The 19,176-nt window shown below is 37.6% G+C and overlaps 1 long non-coding RNA gene across 1 annotated transcript in view; it reads left to right on the top strand.

Annotated features, from left to right (window-relative positions):
• The window catches only part of LOC134730835 (uncharacterized), a 429,507-nt gene that overhangs the window by 338,898 nt on the left and 71,433 nt on the right, over window positions 1–19,176 (top strand). The window lies entirely within an intron of this gene.

Here is a 19,176-nt window from a genome sequence, read left to right as displayed (position 1 = left end):
TATCCTCTTTTATTTCCTTGAGCAGTGGTTTGTAGTTCTCCTTGAAGAGGTCCTTCACATCCCTTGTAAGTTGGATTCCTAGGTATTTTATTCTCTTTGAAGTAATTGTGAATGGGAGTTCACTCGTGATTTGGCTCTCTGTTTGTCTGTTTTTCGTGTATAAGAATGCTTGTGATTTTTTCACATTGATTTTGTATCCTGAGACTTTGCTGAAGTTGCTTATCAGCTTAAGGAGATTTTGGGCTGAGACGATGGGATTTTCTAGATATACAATCATGTCATCAGCAAACAGGGAGAATCTGACTTCCTCTTTTCCTAATTGAATACCCTTTATTCCCTTCTCCTGACTGATTGCCCTGGCCAGAACTTCCAATACTATATTGAATAGGAGTGGAGAGAGAGGGCATCCCTGTCTTGTGCCAGTTTTCAAAGGGAATGTTTCCAGTTTTTGCCCATTCAGTATGATATTGGCTGTGGGTTTGTCACAGATAGCTCTAATATTTTGAGATATGTCCCATCAATACCTAATTTATTGAGAGTTTTTAGCATGAAGCATTGTTGAATTTTGTCAAAGGCCTTTTCTGCATCTATTGAGATAATCATGTGGTTTTTGTCTTTGGTTCTGTTTATATGCTGGATTACGTTTATTGATTTGCGTATGTTGAACCAGCCTTGCATCCCAGGGATGAAGCCCACTTGATCATGGTGGATAAGCTTTTTCATGTGTTGCTGGATTCAGTTTGCTAATATTTTATTGAGGATTTTTGCATCAATGTTCATCAGGGATATTGGTCTAAAATTCTCTCTTTTGGTTGTGTCTCTGCCAGGCTTTGGTATCAGGATGATGCTGGCCTCATAAAATGAGTTAGGGAGGATTCCCTCTTTTTCTATTGATTGGAATAGTTTCAGAAGGAATGGTACCAGCTCCTCCTTGTACCTCTGGTAGAATTCGGCTGTGAATCCATCTGGTCCTGGACTTTTTTTGGCTGTTAAGCTATTAATTATTGCCTCAATTGCAGAGCCTGTTATTGGTCTATTCAGAGATTCAACTTCCTCCTCGTTTAGTCTTGGGAGAGTGTATGTGTCGAGGAATTTATCCATTTCCTCTAGATTTTCTAGTTTATTTGCATAGAGGTGTTTATAGTATTCTCTGATGGTAGTTTGTATTTCTATGGGATCAGTGGTGATATCCACTTTGTCATTTTTAATTGCATCTATTTGATTCTTCTCTCTTTTCTTCTTTATTAGTCTTGCTAGCAGTCTATCAATTTTGTTGATCTTTTCAAAAAACCAGCTCCTGGATTCATTGATTTTTTGAAGGGTTTTTTGTGTCTCTATTTCCTTCAGTTCTGCTCTGATCTTAGTTATTTCTTGCCTTCTGCTAGCTTTTGAATGTGTTTGCTCTTGCTTCTCTAGTTCTTTTAATTGTGATGTTAGGGTGTCAATTTTAGATCTTTCCTGCTTTCTCTTGTGGGCATTTAGTGCTATAAATTTCCCTCTACATACTGCTTTGAATGTGTCCCAGAGATTCTGGTATGTTGTGTCTTTGTTCTCATTGGTTTCAGAGAACATCTTTATTTCTGCCTTCATTTCATTATTTACCCAGTAGTCATTCAGGAGCAGGTTGTTCAGTTTCCGTGTAGTTGAGCGGTTTCGAGCGAGTTTCTTAATCCTGAGTTCTAGTTTGATTGCACTATGGTCTGAGAGACAGTTTGTTATAATTTCTGTTCTTTTACATTTGCTGAGGAGTGCTTTACTTCCAACTATGTGGTCAATTTTGGAATAGGTGTGGTGTGGTGCTGAAAAGAATGTATATTCTGTTGATTTGGGGTGGAGAGTTCTGTAGATGTCTATTAGGTCCGCTTGGTGCAGAGCTGAGTTCAATTCCTGGATATCCTTGTTAACGTTCTGTCTCATTGATCTGTCTAATGTTGATAGTGGGGTGTTAAAGTCTCCCATTATTATTGTGTGGGAGTCTAAGTCTCTTTGTAGGTCACTCAGGACTTGCTTTATGAATCTGGGTGCTCCTGTATTGGGTGCATATATATTTAGGATTGTTAGTTCTTCTTGTTGAATTGATCCCTTTACCATTATGTAATGGCCTTCTTTATCTCTTTGGATCTTTGTTGGTTTAAAGTCTTTTTTATCAGAGACTAGGATTGCAACCCCTGCCTTTTTTTGTTTTCCATTTGCTTGGCAGATCTTCCTCCATCCCTTGAGTTTGAGCCTATGTGTGTCTCTGCACATAAGATGGGTTTCCTGAATAGAGCACACTGATGGGTCTTGACTCTTTATCCAATTTGCCAGTCTGTGCCTTTTAATTGGAGCATTTAGCCCATTTACATTTAAGGTTAGTATTGTTATGTGTGAATTTGATCCTGTCATTATGACGTTAGCTGGTTATTTTGCTCATTGGTTGATGCAGTTTCTTCCTAGCCTCGGTGGTCTTTACAATTTGGCATGATTTTGCAGTGGCTGGTACCAGTTGTTCCTTTCCATGTTTAGTGCTTCCTTCAGGACCTCTTTTAGGGCAGGCCTGGTGGTGATAAAAATCTCTCAGCATTTGCTTGTCTGTATTTTATTTCTCCTTCATTTACGAAGCTTGGTTTGGCTGGATATGAAATTCTGGTTTGAAAATTCTTTTCTTTAAGAATGTTGAATATTGGCCCCCACTCTCTTCTGGCTTGTAGAGTTTCTGCTGAGAGATCAGCTGTTAGTCTGATGGGCTTCCCTTTGTGGGTAACCCGACCTTTCTCTCTGGCTGCCCTTAACATTTTTTCCTTCATTTCAACTTCGGTGAATCTGACAATTATGTGTCTTGGAGTTGCTCTTCTCGAGGAGTATCTTTGTGGCGTTCTCTGTATTTCCTGAATTTGAATATTGGCCTGCCTTGCTAGATTGGGGAAGTTCTCCTGGATAATATGCTGCAGAGTGTTTTCCAACTTGGTTCCATTCTCCCTGTCACTTTCAGGTACAACAATTAGACGTAGATTTGGTCTTTTCACATAGTCCCATATTTCTTGGAGGCTTTGTTCATTTCTTTTTATTCTTTTTTCTCTAAACTTCTCTTCATGCTTCATTTCATTCATTTCATCTTCCATCACTGATACCCTTTCTTCCAGTTGATGGCATTGGTTACTGAGGCTTGTGCATTCATCACATAGTTCTCGTGCCATGGTTTTCAGCTCCATCAGGTCCTTTAAGGACTTCTCTGCATTGGTTATTCTAGTTATCCATTCGTCTGATTTTCTTTCAAAGTTTTTAATTTCTCTGCCTTTGGTTCGAACTTCCTCCTTTAGCTCAGAGTAGTTTGATCTTCTGAAGCCTTCCTCTCTCAACTCATCAAAGTCATTCTCCGTCAAGCTTTGTTCCATTGCTCGTGAGGAGCTGCATTCTTTTGGAGGAGGAGAGGCACTCTGATTTTTAGAGTTTCCAGTTTTTCTGCTCTGTTTTTTCCCCATCTTTTTCGTTTTATCTACTTTTGGTCTTTGATGATGGTGATGTACAGAGGGGTTTTTGGTGTGGATGTCCTTTCTGTTTGTTAGTTTTCCTTCTAACAGTCAGGACCCTCAGTTGCAGGTCTGTTGGAGTTTACTGGAGGTCCACTCTGGACCCTGTTTGCCTGGGTATCAGCAGCAGTGGCTGCAGAACAGTGGATATTGGTGAACCACAAATGGTGCTGCCTGATCGTTCCTCTGGAAGTTTTGTCTCAGAGGAGTACCCGGCTGTGTGAGGTGTCAGTCCGCCCCTACTGGGGGGTGCCTCCCAGTTAGGCTACTCAGGGGTCAGGGACCCACTTGAAGAGGCAGTCTGCCTGTTCTCAGATCTCAAGTGGTGTGCTGGGAGAACCACTACTCTCTTCAAAGCTGTCAGATGGGGACATTTAAGTCTCCAGAGGTTTCCGCTGCCTTTTGTCTGTGTCCTGCCCCCAGAGGTGGAGCCTACAGAGGCAGGCAGGCCTCCTTGAGCTGTGGTGGGCTCCACCCAGTTCGAGCTTCCTGGCCGCTTTGTTTACCTACTCAAGCCTGACCAATGGCGGGCACCCCTCCCCCAGCTTCGCTGCCGCCTTGCAGTTTGATCTCAGACTGCTGTGCTCGCAATGAGTAAGGCTCAGTGGGCATGGGACCCTCTGAGCCAGGTGTGGGATATAAACTCCTGGTGTGCCGTTTGTGAAGCCTGTTGGAAAAGCACAGTATTAGGGTGGGAGTGACCTGATTTTCTAGGTGCCGGCTGTCACCCCTTTCTTTGACTAGGAAAGGGAATTCCCTGACCCCTTGCGCTTCCTGGGTGAGGCGATGCCTCGCCCTGCTTCAGCTCATGCACGGTACGCTGCACCCACTGTCCTGTACCCACTGTCCGGCACTCCCCAGTGAGATGAACCCGGTACCTCAGTTGGAAATGCAGAAATCACCAGTCTTCTGCGTCGCTCATGCTGGGAGCTGTAGACTGGAGCTGTTCCTATTCGGCCATCTTGGCTCCACCCCCTCTTGTAGTAAGTTTTAAAATTAGGAAGTGAGTGTCTCCTTACTTTATTTTTCTCTGTTAAGATTGTTTTGGTCATTCTGGGCCTCTTGCACTTTCATATGAATTTGGCAGTGGCTTGTCATTGGCTGGAAATTTAAAAAAAACAGCTAGGGTGGATGTTGTTAGGGATGGCATTGAGTCTGTAAATCAATTCTCAGAATAAGCCTTTCTTAACAAAACTAAGTCTTCTGGTCCATGTTTATGGGTTGTCTCCATTTACTTAGATTTTTAATTGCTATCAACAGTGTTTTTAGTTTTCAGTGTATAAGTCTTACCCTTGTTTCCTTTATTTCTAAATATTTTATTCTTTTTGATGCTATCATAAATGGAATTGTTTCTTAATTTCATTTTTGAATTGTTCGTTGATAGTCATAAAATTACTGTTAACTTTTGTATATTGATCTTATATATAGTACATTTATTGAACTCATTAATTAGTTCCAATAAATTTTCAGTTGATTTCTTAGGATTTCTATATGTGAGAGATCATGCCATTTATAAACAGAGATAATTGTAATTCTCCTTTTCTGATCTAGACATCTTAAATTTTTTTTATTTGCCTGATTTCCCTGGCTAAAATGCACAGTAAAATGTTGATTAGAAATGGTGAAAGCAAACATTCTTGCCTTGTTCCTAATCTTAAGAAGAAAGCATTCAGTCCCTCACCATTAACTATGATGTTAGCTGTGGGGTTTTCATTAGATATCATTTATAAGGTTGAAGAATCTACCTTCTATTTCTAGTTTGTTGAACATTTTTTTAATCAAGAAAGGGTGTTTGATTTTGTCAAATATTTACAGATAAAATATTTCACAAAATCAAACACCCTTTCATGATAAAAAAAAAAGTTTATTGAGATGATCATGTGGGTTGTGTCCTTAATTGTATTAATATGGTGCATTATACAGATTGACTTTTGGATGTTAAACTAACATTACATTCCTGGGATAAATTCCACTTGATCATGGTTTATAATCCTTCTCATATGTTGCTGGATTTGGTTTGCCCCTCTTCCTTTTTTTAGAGCTGTATATTATTCCAGTGTGTGAATAGTTTACTTATTGCTCCATATTGATAGACATTGGAGTTTTTTAATTGCTTACTGTTTACAAATAATGCTGCAATGAGTCAGCCCATATGTGTGTAATTTCAGAGGCAGAATTGTTATTATCAAAGAACTGTTTTGATATATATTGTTTAAAATCTCTAGAGCTGGAATCCATTTACATTTCTGCAAGTCATGCATGAAATTGATCATTTGATCACAAGCTTGGGAACTGAGTGGTATCAAAGTTTTGGTTACTTGTCTTTTTAATAGTTCTGCATTAGTGACCATGAGCATTGTTTTCATGTTTTGGGAGCCATTTTAGGGTCTACTGTTTTCAGTGTTTATTCCTAGGCCTTGCTTATCTTTTAATGAGGATACTAATGTTTTACAATATGGTTATAATTTAGTTATAAAAGCAGTTTTTTAAATTAGGGAAAATGCAACTTGGCTTTTTTCTTTTTCTTTTTTTTTTTTTACTTTTTGCTATGCAGGATTTTTAAAAATATTATTGGGTAAAATTTAGAGATTTTTATATACAGTTTCTGATTATTAGCAATAAATAGAAGTGTTTGTTTTATGCCAAGGCAATTAGAATTTCCATTGTCTTTTTTTCCTAGAACATTTATGCTTTTATTTATTACATGCAAGTAATTGATCCATTTGAAATATATCCTGGAGTAAGATGTAAGAAAGATTTACAATAATCTTTTTCTGATTTTTTGGTCTATCAAAACTTATTGTTTTTATTAATTTGAAATGTCACCATTTTACATAACATAGTTGCACACTAATATGAATTAGTATCTGTATAATAAATTCTCACATTAATATTTTCAAATTTTTCTTTTCTGTTCCACTGGATTGTCTTCCTATTATTGTCTCAGCACCATGCTGCTTTTCTCATTGACTCCTTAAAATGCATTCTTTGTTTTAATAATCTAATAGACTGATTCCTCAAAAGCACCTAATTTTTTTTCCTATTCCTGGATATATTTATTTGCTTATATTGCCATATGACCCTAGAAACAGTCTATCTGGTTTTTGAAATGGTGATACTTTTATCAGGTTAGCATTATATTTATAAATTAACTTAGGTAACCTTGACATTCTTCATGACATAGACTATTCCTATTCAAGTCATAGTATCTATCGAATTTTTCAATTGTTTTTGATGCCCTATGATATTTTATCTTTTTCTTCATATATGTCTTGCATATTTCTTATTTTTTTCTAGGTATTTTATCTCTTTTGTTGCTATTATTTATGTTAATATGATTTTTTATCATATCTAATAATTTATTCTTGCTTTAACATATTAAAATACTAATTTAAGAATTTTGTAGCAGTATGTTTTTCTGAAAATTTGTATTGTTTTTAATAGTTTTTAATTGATCATCTTTGGTTTCCAAGGTATATACATAATCATTATCATCTGGAAATAGTGATAGTTTTACCTCTTTCTAACTTTTAAAATTCTTTTTCTTAAATATTTGGGTTAATTTATATCCACACAACAAGTCTAAATAATTTTGTATTTCTGTACTTATATAAAAAGTGACTTTCTTGTAGGTAGCATTTAATTGGGTCTTTTATATCCAGTGTGATAATTTTTACCTTCTAAATTGAGTCTTTAGGCCATTTATATTTCATGTGATTTGGATTTGATTACATTTAAATCCATCATCTTGTTTATTTGTTCTATATGTTCTTTGTGTCCTCTTGTCCATTTTTTTGCCTTCATTTGGGTTAAATGAATATTTTTTAATGATTTAATTTCATCACTTGTTGATGTATTAGCTACAGCTCTATGTTGTATTATTTTATTGGTTGCTAGGACTTATGCTATACATCTTTAACTTATCACAGTCTATCTTCAAGTGATAGTCTTCCCCATCACATGTAGTATAAACATACTGCAGCAATTTACTGCTATTCTTCTATTCTGATATTTCGGCTGTTGTTGCCCTTTGTTTACTTCTACATATTGTATAAACTCCATATATAATTTTGTTTCAAAAGTCAACCATCTTTCAAAAGGAATTTAATAAGAAGAAATGTCTGCTTTTTAATTTTGTAACTACCATTTTCAGTGTGCTTCATTACCTTGTGGAGCTCAACATTTTTGTCTCATATTATTTTTCTCCTGAATGAAGAGCTTTTAAAAATATATGTCTCGTAGTGCTGGTCTACTTGTGATGGATTATTTCAGCTTTATTATATTTGAAATGTTTTATTTTGTCTTTTTAAAAAGATATTATCACTGGGTAAAGAAGTATAGGCTGACAAAACTTTTTTTCATTACTTAAAAAAGGTTTTCCTAATGTTTTCTAGCGTGCATTGTTTCAAATGAGAAATATAATATTACTCTTGTTTTTGTTCCTCTTTGGGCCATGCATATTTTCTCTTGATACTTTTAAGATTTTTTTTTCTTTATCATTGGTTTAAACAATTTGATAGTGATAAGTTTTCTTATAGTTTTCTTCATATTTTGTGATTGGCATTTGTTGAGCTTCTTGGACCTAGGGGGTTCATTGTTTGAAAAATTTTTTGGCTGGTATGTTCACAAACATTCCGTGTGCCTCATCACCCCAATTATCTCCTTTAAGGGCTCCAGTTACACACACATTTGACCACTTAAGGTTGCCCTACAGTGTAATAGTGCTCAATTTCTTTTTTTTTCCAGTCTTTTTTCTCTCTGTTTCATTTTAGATAGTTTCTATTGCTATATCTTCAAATACACCACTTTTTATTTGCAATGTCTGTTCAGCTGATAATCTCATCCAATGTATTTTTCATTTTAGACATGGTTTTCATCTCTACAAGTTTGATTTTCGTCTTTTTATAAATCTTTCTTGTTTCTGCTTTTCATGCCCAATCTAGCTCCTCAAGTTTATGGAATACACTCATAATAGCTGTTTTAATCTCCTTTACTAATGAGGCTACTTTAAAAGAATTTCATCCTTTTGGGCCTTATTTTTTAGCTCTGTTTAGCTGAGCACTATTTAGTCTAGGGTTGATTTTCTTTGCTATTGAATAAAGACCCATTTTTACTACTCTAACTAAAGCCTCCTAACTTATGAAGTTTTCCAATCTGAGTGTTGGGAACAGGCACTATTTCAGCCTTGTTTGAGTTATGAATGATTCCATTTTATTCTTTCAGTAGGTCCTTTCCAGACTTAACTAGTGTTCCCACTGACAGACACTGATCACTCCTCAGCTGAGGACTTGAGGAAGTCTTCCTGAAGATCTCTGGCTCTCTCTCTCTCTCTGTATATCTCTCTCACCTCTAGTACTATGTCCTGTGAACTCTACCCACTCGGGCATCCTCAGACTCTTAGCTCTATCTCTTCCACTCAGGAAGACTGCCAGACTGTCTGCAGTTCCCTGCCCTATGACACAGTCTGGACACTTTTTCAACACAATAAACTAGGGAAATTATTGGGCTCCCTATTTTGTTACCTGACTCCTGGGAATAACTGTCCTTCATTGACTGACATTCAATGTCTTGTGGGCCATCCCTTCATTGATTTTGTCCATGTTTTATTTGTTCGACATGATGGTAAGTCTCTGTTACTCCATTTTGGCTACAAGTCTTAGATCTGCTTTTTGTATCCTAGTGGTCCTCTCTCTATGCTTCATTTTTTCACATGCATCTTCTGCTCAATACTAGCTAATGGTGAAAGCCTTATGCATATACTGGAATCAATATTACATCCATCTCCTAGAGTGACTGAAAATGGAGCATAAATGTTTTAATTTTCCTAGTCTACTTGTTTTTCCTAATAACCAAAAAGAGAGTGTGAAAGATGTTGACATTCTCAAATAAAGCCATTTCAGTTTCTATTTGAACAATAGCTAAGGGCATGCACAAATCCTAGATTGTCATTTAAGTAGAATAAATTGGGGCATATTTAATGCCAGTAAGTTTCTTAAGCCATTTGATGCTTCCAGGTCATCATATATGGGGGCTGCATTTACAATTCTATAGCTAACGAATCTTGGTAATATTTTTATTATTATTCATCAACTGGGAACATTTTCTCTGAAGTTTTGTGGCCATTATAATCACCATTATTAGTAGTATAATTGTCTTTCTCTGATGAGGCAAAATGCACTATGCCTTGGGGTAGTGGGTTTAAGAGACAGAATGCAAAAAGCATAGTGTGATTTTCCCTTTATTATTAGTCTGTTCACTCCAGCCCCAAGTCTTCACCTCACCTTCTACTACTTCTTAGAAATTTTGCCCTTTGGTGCCAAATGAGGAAGTTGAAGGTCCAGTCTTGCCATCCAAAGTTATTCATATATTCATGTAGCCACAATAGAAAATAGACTAGAGGAGGAGTATAGAATAAAGTTCTAGAGCACATGATTTGGAACGACACAAATCAGAATTTGAATCTTAGTTCTACTGTTTATTAGATTTGGGCAAGTCACTTAAACTCTCTGAACTATTTTCCATCTGTAACATGAAGGTTATCATACATACATCATTGTTTTACTGAGGGTTAAATAAGTTAAGAATTTAATTTCTCAGCCCAGTGCCTGACATCTTGCCAAGCACTGCTATCATTATTATTGATATTATGTTAATAATATATTGCAATTATAATTATCATTTATAATGAGAAAAGGTTAAGACTCTATTTTTCCCTCCAACAGCCAGTTAAGCATTACCCGTCTCCTGTCCAAGACTTCTAAAGGGATGTGCCAAGCTCAGGATTTATTGCCATTTTGATTATTTAGTATTCACTGAGCACTGAGAGAATGCAGCATTTGTGGGAACACAGGAGGTAGGGGCAGACTCTCCCACTCTGAGTGGAGAAGGAAACCTGGAGCTGGCTGGATGTGTGGCTGAGAACAGCACAGCCAAAAAAGACCATCTGGACCAGTGCAACCAGGGCTCCCAGGAAATCTGTGGGGCCTCTGACTAAACTAAGTTATTTGGCTTCTAATCAACTTAACATTAACATTCTCCAAGCCCTCCCGTCTAAGATGCTAATTTCTCCTAAAGAGGCATGTGATGTATAGGCACCCACATCAATCAAGCTGCTCTTTTCTTCTGCCTCATCTCACTTCTGTCGGCTAGGTTGATCCCCTGGAAAACAGAGACCTTCCCCTTAAAGTAAAACCCTAATTTGAATAAACACCACTGCCAAACCCTCACTTTAAGAGCCCTGAACACAGTTGGGGACTTAACGCCTTGCCAGTCCAGTAATAATTCTACCGGAAAAATGCCAAATTCCTTTTCTTTTTAGAAAAAGGGCCAAGCATTGCTTCTAGAATTGCCCAGTCCTTGACCTCCTAACCTTCCAAAAATTGCTTCAAGGCCAAGGGTGTTCTGAATTCTGGACATAACATTATTACAGAAGCTGTCTCCTCCAACAGGTTGATTAGTGACAGGGTTCAGTTCTAAGTCACAAAATGCACCCTGTAATTGCTTTCTTTACTTCATTACTTGCTTCAGCCCAGACAAATGGTATTCAGGAAAGTCTAAGGGTATCCACTTTCCCACAGAGAATTAAGCAAGACCTTCTTTTTAAAACCCTATCTTATAAATTTGACCCATTTCACCTACAATGCTGAGGGAAATTTCAGATCAGACCCTCTGCCTCATTTTTCATGGAATTATCTTTACTTCCCCAGATACAGTGACAGGCACATGGAAGGTGCTTGGTCCATTGTCTGCTACAGACAGTACAACCAAAAGAACCATTCCTCAGCTTCCATGGGTTTTTATTTGCAACTTTAGCTCCACTGGTATTTATTTCCAAACTTCATGGTCGGGTAGTATTACAGGAAGGCCTCAATAAGCAATTCTGCACAACCAGACAAGCAAATAGTCAATGTAGATATGAATGTGTGTGTTCTAGACATGTTGGAAGTTGGAGAGGAGAGGAGGAAAGGAGGAATATCTGTAGTCTCATGAAAAGAGGTAAATATATTGTAAAATATCTATAATATATTGCCACAGAAATCATTTTAGTTCATAATGATACTAACTGTTGATTATATGATGGTTCACAAAGGGCTTTTGCCTATGGTATCTCATTTGATCTCCGTAACAATTGAAGGAAGTAAGAAGGATCAGGATTCTTATTCCTGTTATATCCATGGGGAAGCAGAGCTCCTAGAGTCAGTTGTGAGCAATTTACAGTGACAGAATTGGCCATGTTGACACCTATCCTGCTACACTCCCTATCACATATTCTCAGCTGCTCCTGATGCTTCACTTCCTTAAGGGCTAATCCGGGATCACTGAATCCACTCCTAACTTTAAAAGTTGACATATTGCATAATTATTTATTCAATTAATTGTCCAGTGATTACTTAGATAGTAGGCAACATAATGGGTTGTGGAGGAAGAGAAAACATTAAATAAGATAAAGATCCCTGTTTTTGTAGAACTTAAAGTCTACTTGGAGAAGTCAAAATTGTAAATATTTTTGTGTAATGTGATAAGTCCCTACAAAGTGTTCAATAAGCAAAGAAGAGAGAAGAATAAACTTTTCCGAGAGTGGAAGTCAGTGAAGCTTCAGAAAGGGTTGATCTTTGGCAGGGCTTTAAAGGATAAGTAACAGTTTCAAGGCAGAGAAGAGAAAGGAAGAGAAGGGAGGGTATTTAAGTAAGGGGAAATGAGCACAGGCACAGAGTCATGAACAAATACAGCCTACTTGTGAAAAGATGAGCAGCTCAGTCTGTTACATTATAGGATATTTGGGAAAACTGGTAATAGGTGAGACTACAGAATAAAATCAGGCCAGATGGCTCCATACTGAGAAATCTAGTTCCTAAACCTGTGTGTTATATATATTTTCAGAATTTAATTTTTTAAAAAACAAGTTTTGTAAATAAGCGTTTCACCTAAGTACTTGGTCAATACCAAGTACCAAATACATCAATATTTGAAATGCCTTCTGTGGAAGAAGGCCAAGTTTGTTCCAAGACAGGTGTAGATAGGATATGGGCCTGGAGATCAATAGTGGAGACTGTCTGGGTGCCATGGCTATTTCTTGGTGGCCGTATGAAGAAAAGGGACAGCTCGTGCAGACCCAGAGAAGGAAGCCATGTTTAAAAAAAAAAAAAATATATATATATATATATATATATGGTTCTAATTTATTATAATCTTATTTACATGTTGGTGATAGCAGATAGCAGAAAGACTCCCAGGAAGAGATGTGTCTCAAGAGCATGGAGATGGGATGGACTAATTCTCCAGCCTCCCACCTCTCCACCTGATGATTCTCCTGTACTGACTGTGGGTTATATTTCCCTGTTTAGTGCTTTGCAGTGTGTGTATGTGGATAATATATATTAAATAACAAATAAATAAATATGTGAAACACTTCTTTACAAGGGATTTTGGGGTACTTGGTACATCTTTGACAAATTTGGTAGAAAATGTATTTTGCCAAAATAATACAAACCTAACTAAAGAATTGCAGCATGCAAGCTTTCTGTGGTTCTTCTTCCATTCACTCGAGAGCTTTGTACTTACCATAAAATTCTAGCTCCTTCTCATGGCCTACAGGGCTTTTGCCCAGTCCAGCCCAGATCACCCCTCTTCCCCCAGCCTTGTTCACTACACTCAGTACATCTGCTTCCTTTCTTTTTCTCAAGGCTGCCAGGTTCTTCCTACCTGGGGCCTCTGTCCAAGCTATCTTTCCTTTTCCTCCTCCAATTTGCATGGCTGGCTCAGCCCAGATGTCACCTCTTCATAAAGGTCATGTAGATATAGCTGCCTCGCTGTAGCCCTCTCCTAATTATTACCATATCCATTGGTTTTATTTCTGTCTTACCACTTATCACTATCTGAAAATGTCTTATTTTGGTCTTTGTTTTTTGTCCATATCTCCCACTATAATGTGTCATTATCACCAGGATCCCCATGTTCACCACAAGGCCTGGCACAAAATAGTCACCCATTAAATGCTAATTAAATAAAAAAATGAAAGAAAAAGCAAAGGTAGTTTTGGGGAGAGTTAAATTCTGCTCCCATTGGCATCAATATTTCAAATACCACAATTTCTACTTGACTTTTCCAGCTACAGAAAGAAACAACCATATATTATTTCACTTTCATCACATTATTTTAATATCTTTCATCCAAGTAACTTGTGAATCAATTTTATTTTCTTTACCCCCAACTCCTGACCCTTCACCCCACCTCACTCTCCTTCTCATGTCCCCATTCCCCCAGTCTATTCTATTTCTGTGAGTGATAGGGAAGAAATTTATGCTTAGCTCACTATCTGGTATAATGCCCTACCATACCAAGTACCACACTAAGCACTTCTTTTTTTTGTTTGTTTGTTTGACTGATTATTATTATTATTATTATACAAGTTTTAGGATACATGTGCACAATGTGCAGGTTTGTTACATATGTATACATGTGCCATGTTGGTGTGCTGTACCCATTAACTCATCATTTAGCTTTAGGTATATCTCCTAATGCTATCCCTCCCCCGTCCCCCCCACCCCACAACAGTCCCTGGTGTGTGATGTTCCCCTTCCTGTGTCCATGTGTTCTCATTGTGCAATTCCCACCTATGAGTGAGAATATGCGGTGTTTGGTTTTTTGTCCTTGCGATAGTTTGCTGAGAATGGTGGTTTCCAGCTTCATCCATGTCCCTACAAAGGACATGAACTCATCATTTTTTATGGCTGCATAGTATTCCATGGTGTATATGTGCCACATTTTCTTAATCCAGTCTATCATTGTTGGACACTTGGGTTGGTTCCAAGTCTTTGCTATTGTGAATAGTGCCGCAGTAAACATACGTGTGCATGTGTCTTTATAGCAGCATGATTTATAATCCTTTGGTTATATACCCAGTAATGGGATGGCTGGGTCAAATGGTATTTCTAGTTGTAGATCCCTGAGGAATCACCACATCAACTTCCACAATGGTTGAACTAGTTTACAGTCCCACCAACAGTGTAAAAGTGTTCCTATTTCTCCACATCCTCTCCAGCACCTGTTGTTTCCTGATTTTTTAATGATCGCCATTCTAACTGGTGTGAGATGGTATCTCATTTTGATTTGCATTTCTCTGATGGCCAGTGATGATGAGCATTTTTTCATGTGTTTTTGGCTGCATAAATGTCTTCTTTTGAGAAGTGTCTGTATATATCCTTCACCCACTTTTTAAGTATGATCTCTGAAGGTGATTTATTATAAACACCTTCTAAATATTGCCAGACCCTACACATTTGCATTATAACTGTTCCACCTACCTGCTTTTTTAAAAAAACCCAAAAACTCCTTTTTACCTTCTATCTTTTCACCTCCTACTTATTTCTACCAATTCCTTAAAATAGTTGTATATCCAGTAAAATGAATCTAATTTTAAAGGTCCTTTGATATACACCAGAACAATTTTTATGGCATATTTTGATCACTTGGTTCTTCAAATAGTCCATCAATCTTTCTTTTTAAGTAAAGAACACATGCCTTCTATGACACCATCAGTGAGGTTTTAAAAGCAGGGATTTAGTTCAGAGAAAAAGAAATTTTAATGCTCTCAGTTCACATTATATACCAGCCATTGTGCTGAGAGCAGCACATTAGTTATCTAATGATTACAACAACCTTGTGATATAGGTGTCGTTTTCCCCATTTTATTGTAAGGAAACTGAATCCTGCTTCACAATGTGGCCAAAACCATGCAGCTAGAAAGAAGATGTACTGGATTAGAAGCAGAGGCTGAGTGAATATAAGGCTAGAGGTTAGACATAGATGTCTGGTGTTTAAAATGAAACATCTGAAAGAATTAAAATGCTTCATTATCTTACTGATATCTATTGAGGTCTGCTAGATGAAGGTGTGTTCCTGCAGATAATGTAATAATACTACTCTGTGCTGGGCCTTGTGCTAGGTGTTATTATTCAGAGATAAATAGAAATACTTTAAGGAGGGGAACATAGAAAAACACAACGGACAAGACACAAAGTGACAAAAGCAAGAACACAAAAAGGTGATTGCTTGAAAGGCAGCACTGAAGATGGAATGATTGGCATCGGGTAGAATATTAGGAAAAGCTTTCTGGACTAAGGGCCATCTGAGTGGATTCTCAAAAAATGATAACTAGAATTTATTGAGAACTTACTATGAGCAGTGAATTGCATTAAGTGTTTTACATGCAGCTTCTCATTTAATCCTCACAACTACTCTAAAATGGGTAGTTTTCATTCCTTCACTGGGTAAAACACTGAGACAGATAGGTTGACTAGGTTGCTGGTGCTCAGCCAGCCACTGTATCAAACATGGTCCAACGAGATCACAACAATTATTTTATATTATTTTATATGTAAAATTTAGCCAGATATTGAAGAAGTGGAAAGCAAAAAGAGAATAAAAAATAACAGAAGTAGAATTGCATAAAGCAGTTAACCCTCCTAGGGCTTAGGGAATTAATAGAACCCAGAAGCTTGGAGGAGTAAACCCCAAGCTAAAACACTGTCCTCTGAGGACGAGACACTGATTAATTAATGCTGATATCTTAGCCTGGGGGAAGCTACAGTGGAGCTGGGATCTAGACCTCTAAGGAAAGACTACAGTAACTTGGTACTTTTCTCTGAGGGGATGTGATGAGGCTGGTTCTTTGAGTTTGGGGTAAACTGCAAACTGGAAATACTGCAGGTAAAGAGAATGAAGTGCTGCTGCCAGGGTGAAGAAGTATTACTGGGTTGACACTGAGAGAGGATCAAGCAGGAAACAAAACAAGAAGAAAGTCCCCTTTTCCTCCCTCTAGGCTTCTCATCTCCCTCTAGGGCCTCCTAACAAGGGGCAGCCAGCAAAGGAGAAATGTAGTTAACACAGTCCCTGCCCCCAGCATCATGATGCCAAGAATATTGGAGAGAGTTGGGGGCTGAGAGACAATAGCTTAATAACTGGCACAACCAGGCAATCTTACTTTCATTATGGCCTTTTCACTCTCCACTCTCCTAGATGACGATTTCACTCTTGCTCCTCTTGTTTTACATCACTAATACCTCCTCTTTCATTGTCACACTCAGTTGATAAACTTGCTTCCTACTTCACTTAGAAAAATGAAGCAATCAGAAGAAAATGCCAGATTGCCTCCATCGTACCTAGCCATCTACCAGCAGAATTCTGTTACTGTAAAAGCTCTGTGTTGTATATAAATACTCCCATCTAGAACCAGGCACACGACCTGTGCACTAGATTCCATCATTTCTTGCTTCCTCATGTACACCACTCCAGCAATTCTCTCCTCTCTCTCTGAGTTGATGGCAGTTAATACCCATCAGGAACCCATGTGTTTCTCTATATTTCCCAGCTTCCCTTCAGTTAGGTTAGGGCTATATGATTAATTTTGGCCAACGGACTCCAAGCAGAAGTGAAAAGCGTCCATTTTAAAAGGCACTATAACAAATTTAAGATGTGGTTTCCCTTCTTCTCTCTCTTCCCCCACTACCTCAGAGGCTAAATAATGTTCCAGATGGTGCAATGACAAGATGGGAGGGCCTTCATTACTATTAACACCTGTGTAATTGTGTGGCCCTGACAAGATAATGAATTTTGTAACTGCAGCCCAGACTTCTCTCCTGGGATGAAAATACTGTTTTTGTAACTCTAGCCCACACTTATATAAACAACTGCCTATTTGACATCTTTACATGCTTGTTTAATAACTCAACTTGCCTAATACCAAACTCCTAATCCTGCCCCATCTTATAGGCATCCTCCCCTCTAATCTTTCTTGGCTCTACTTCCGAGATCTATTCCAGCACTAGCAGTCCAAGCCTAACACCAACATTCACATCATTGCCCAATATTTACCATTGTACAATGCAGAAACTGACATCTCAGTAATGAGAGAAGGAAAGTAAAGTGAAATACCTACCAAGTTCTGGAATAAACAGGAAAATTTCATCAGGAAATGTAAATTATTCCATGATTTGACTACACATGAACAGTATCTTAATGAAATATATTTTTCAAGGGAGAAGCAATGCAGGTGTGTTGACTTCCTAAAGTTGATGCCTACCGTATCAGTATTGAATTTTTCAGGACCCTTAGGGTTTAGCAATTCAGTAGTGTTTTAATCCCAAATATTAATAAAATATTCTGGACAAATACAAATGTATCTAAAGCAATATTGTACTCCCTGATGTTGTTTTGACTTGCAGTTGATTGATGAATACATTAATTGAATTAACAAAAGTCTCAGGGTATAGGATTTGAGGGTTTTTTTTTTCCAAAATCTATATATTGTAATATCTCTAGTATTGTGCAAATGTTTATTCTCAGGCAAAAAGAATTCTGTCGTTGAAGGATAAGTGGTAAAGTCTACAGTGTTTAAGAGCTACGAAGATGAAGGGGGAAGAGTAGGAGGAGGAGGAGAAAGGAAAAGGAGGAGGATAAGAAAAAGAATAAAAATAATTGTGTATTCTCATCAGCTATGTTTGATCACAGTGCTTCCCTCATAACTTTATTCTTAGAACATGAAAAATTACCTAATCTAAGATCCTGAAAGACCATCTCCACAGCTTTATCTTTATAAAGGATTGGAGATTGAATGGAAAGGGAATCTGCTTCTTGTTTATGAATTCAGAGCTTATTGAGCCAGGGAAATCTACTCTCCTTTCCCCATCCAAGTTGAAATAAGGTGCTGAACTTTATGAGTAGGTGGAAACCAGAAAAAAAAGCCTTCATCTTTCTGGGCCATTAATTATTCATAGAAAGTATTGCTGTAAAGAAATGCCAACACAGGGTATTCTTATTTTCCCGACCATGGACTTTTGCCATGTCAGAGGCAATTTTGGAGTGGAGAATAAGGCAATGACAGAAATTCTTGTTCATCAATCCCACATATATGCCCAATAAAATCCCCTATTCATTGCTATAAAAATGGAGGAGGAGTTAGAAATGAACCAGGGCATTAGTTCATTAAATCTCTACTGATTCCCATTTGAAGAATGCAGTTTAACTTCAAAGGAGACCCTAAATTTGCATCTGATCCTAATTCCATTGTACAGGTTAACTCACCATGGTTTACAATATCTTCAGTACAGCTGGTGTCCTTTCTTCTTCTGCAATACCCCAAAACACTCCTAAACTCTACAGATTCAGGGAAATAATGTTTGATAGTACTATTGGACTGTGTATAACAACCATAGGGTTTTAATGGCTGTAAATAGGATAATTGTGTTTTTAACAAATGGGTACCCCTTTGAAGAAAGGAAATATAGGGCAATTATAATGATACATTGTCTCCAGGATTTGATTGACACTTCTGAAAGAGGTGCAATTCAGCTTGACATCTCTCATCACTTCCTGGCTTTATGGTTGAAGAAGCACAAGTTCCTTTTTTACAACCGTCAAGGGCTCCTACCACCTCTGACCACCATCTTCTTCCTCCACTGGGGTTTTATGCCCATGACCAGAATGATTTCAAAATCACCCCTGATTCTAACACATTATCTTCCATCTCTCTTAGACAAATATGTTCCCCAAATGAGTTATCTCTTCCAGTAAATGACTGAGAGTGAAAGAGTGTATTCTCATTACAGTCCTCACTGGTGTCATGAAAAACATGTCCTGCCATGATTTTGGTGATAAAAAGATGATGACT

Source organism: Pan paniscus, chromosome 7 (assembly GCF_029289425.2).
Source record: "Pan paniscus chromosome 7, NHGRI_mPanPan1-v2.0_pri, whole genome shotgun sequence".
Taxonomy (NCBI): domain Eukaryota; kingdom Metazoa; phylum Chordata; class Mammalia; order Primates; family Hominidae; genus Pan; species Pan paniscus.
Note: the sequence above shows the minus strand (reverse complement) of the source record. Positions and strands in the feature narration are given on the sequence as shown.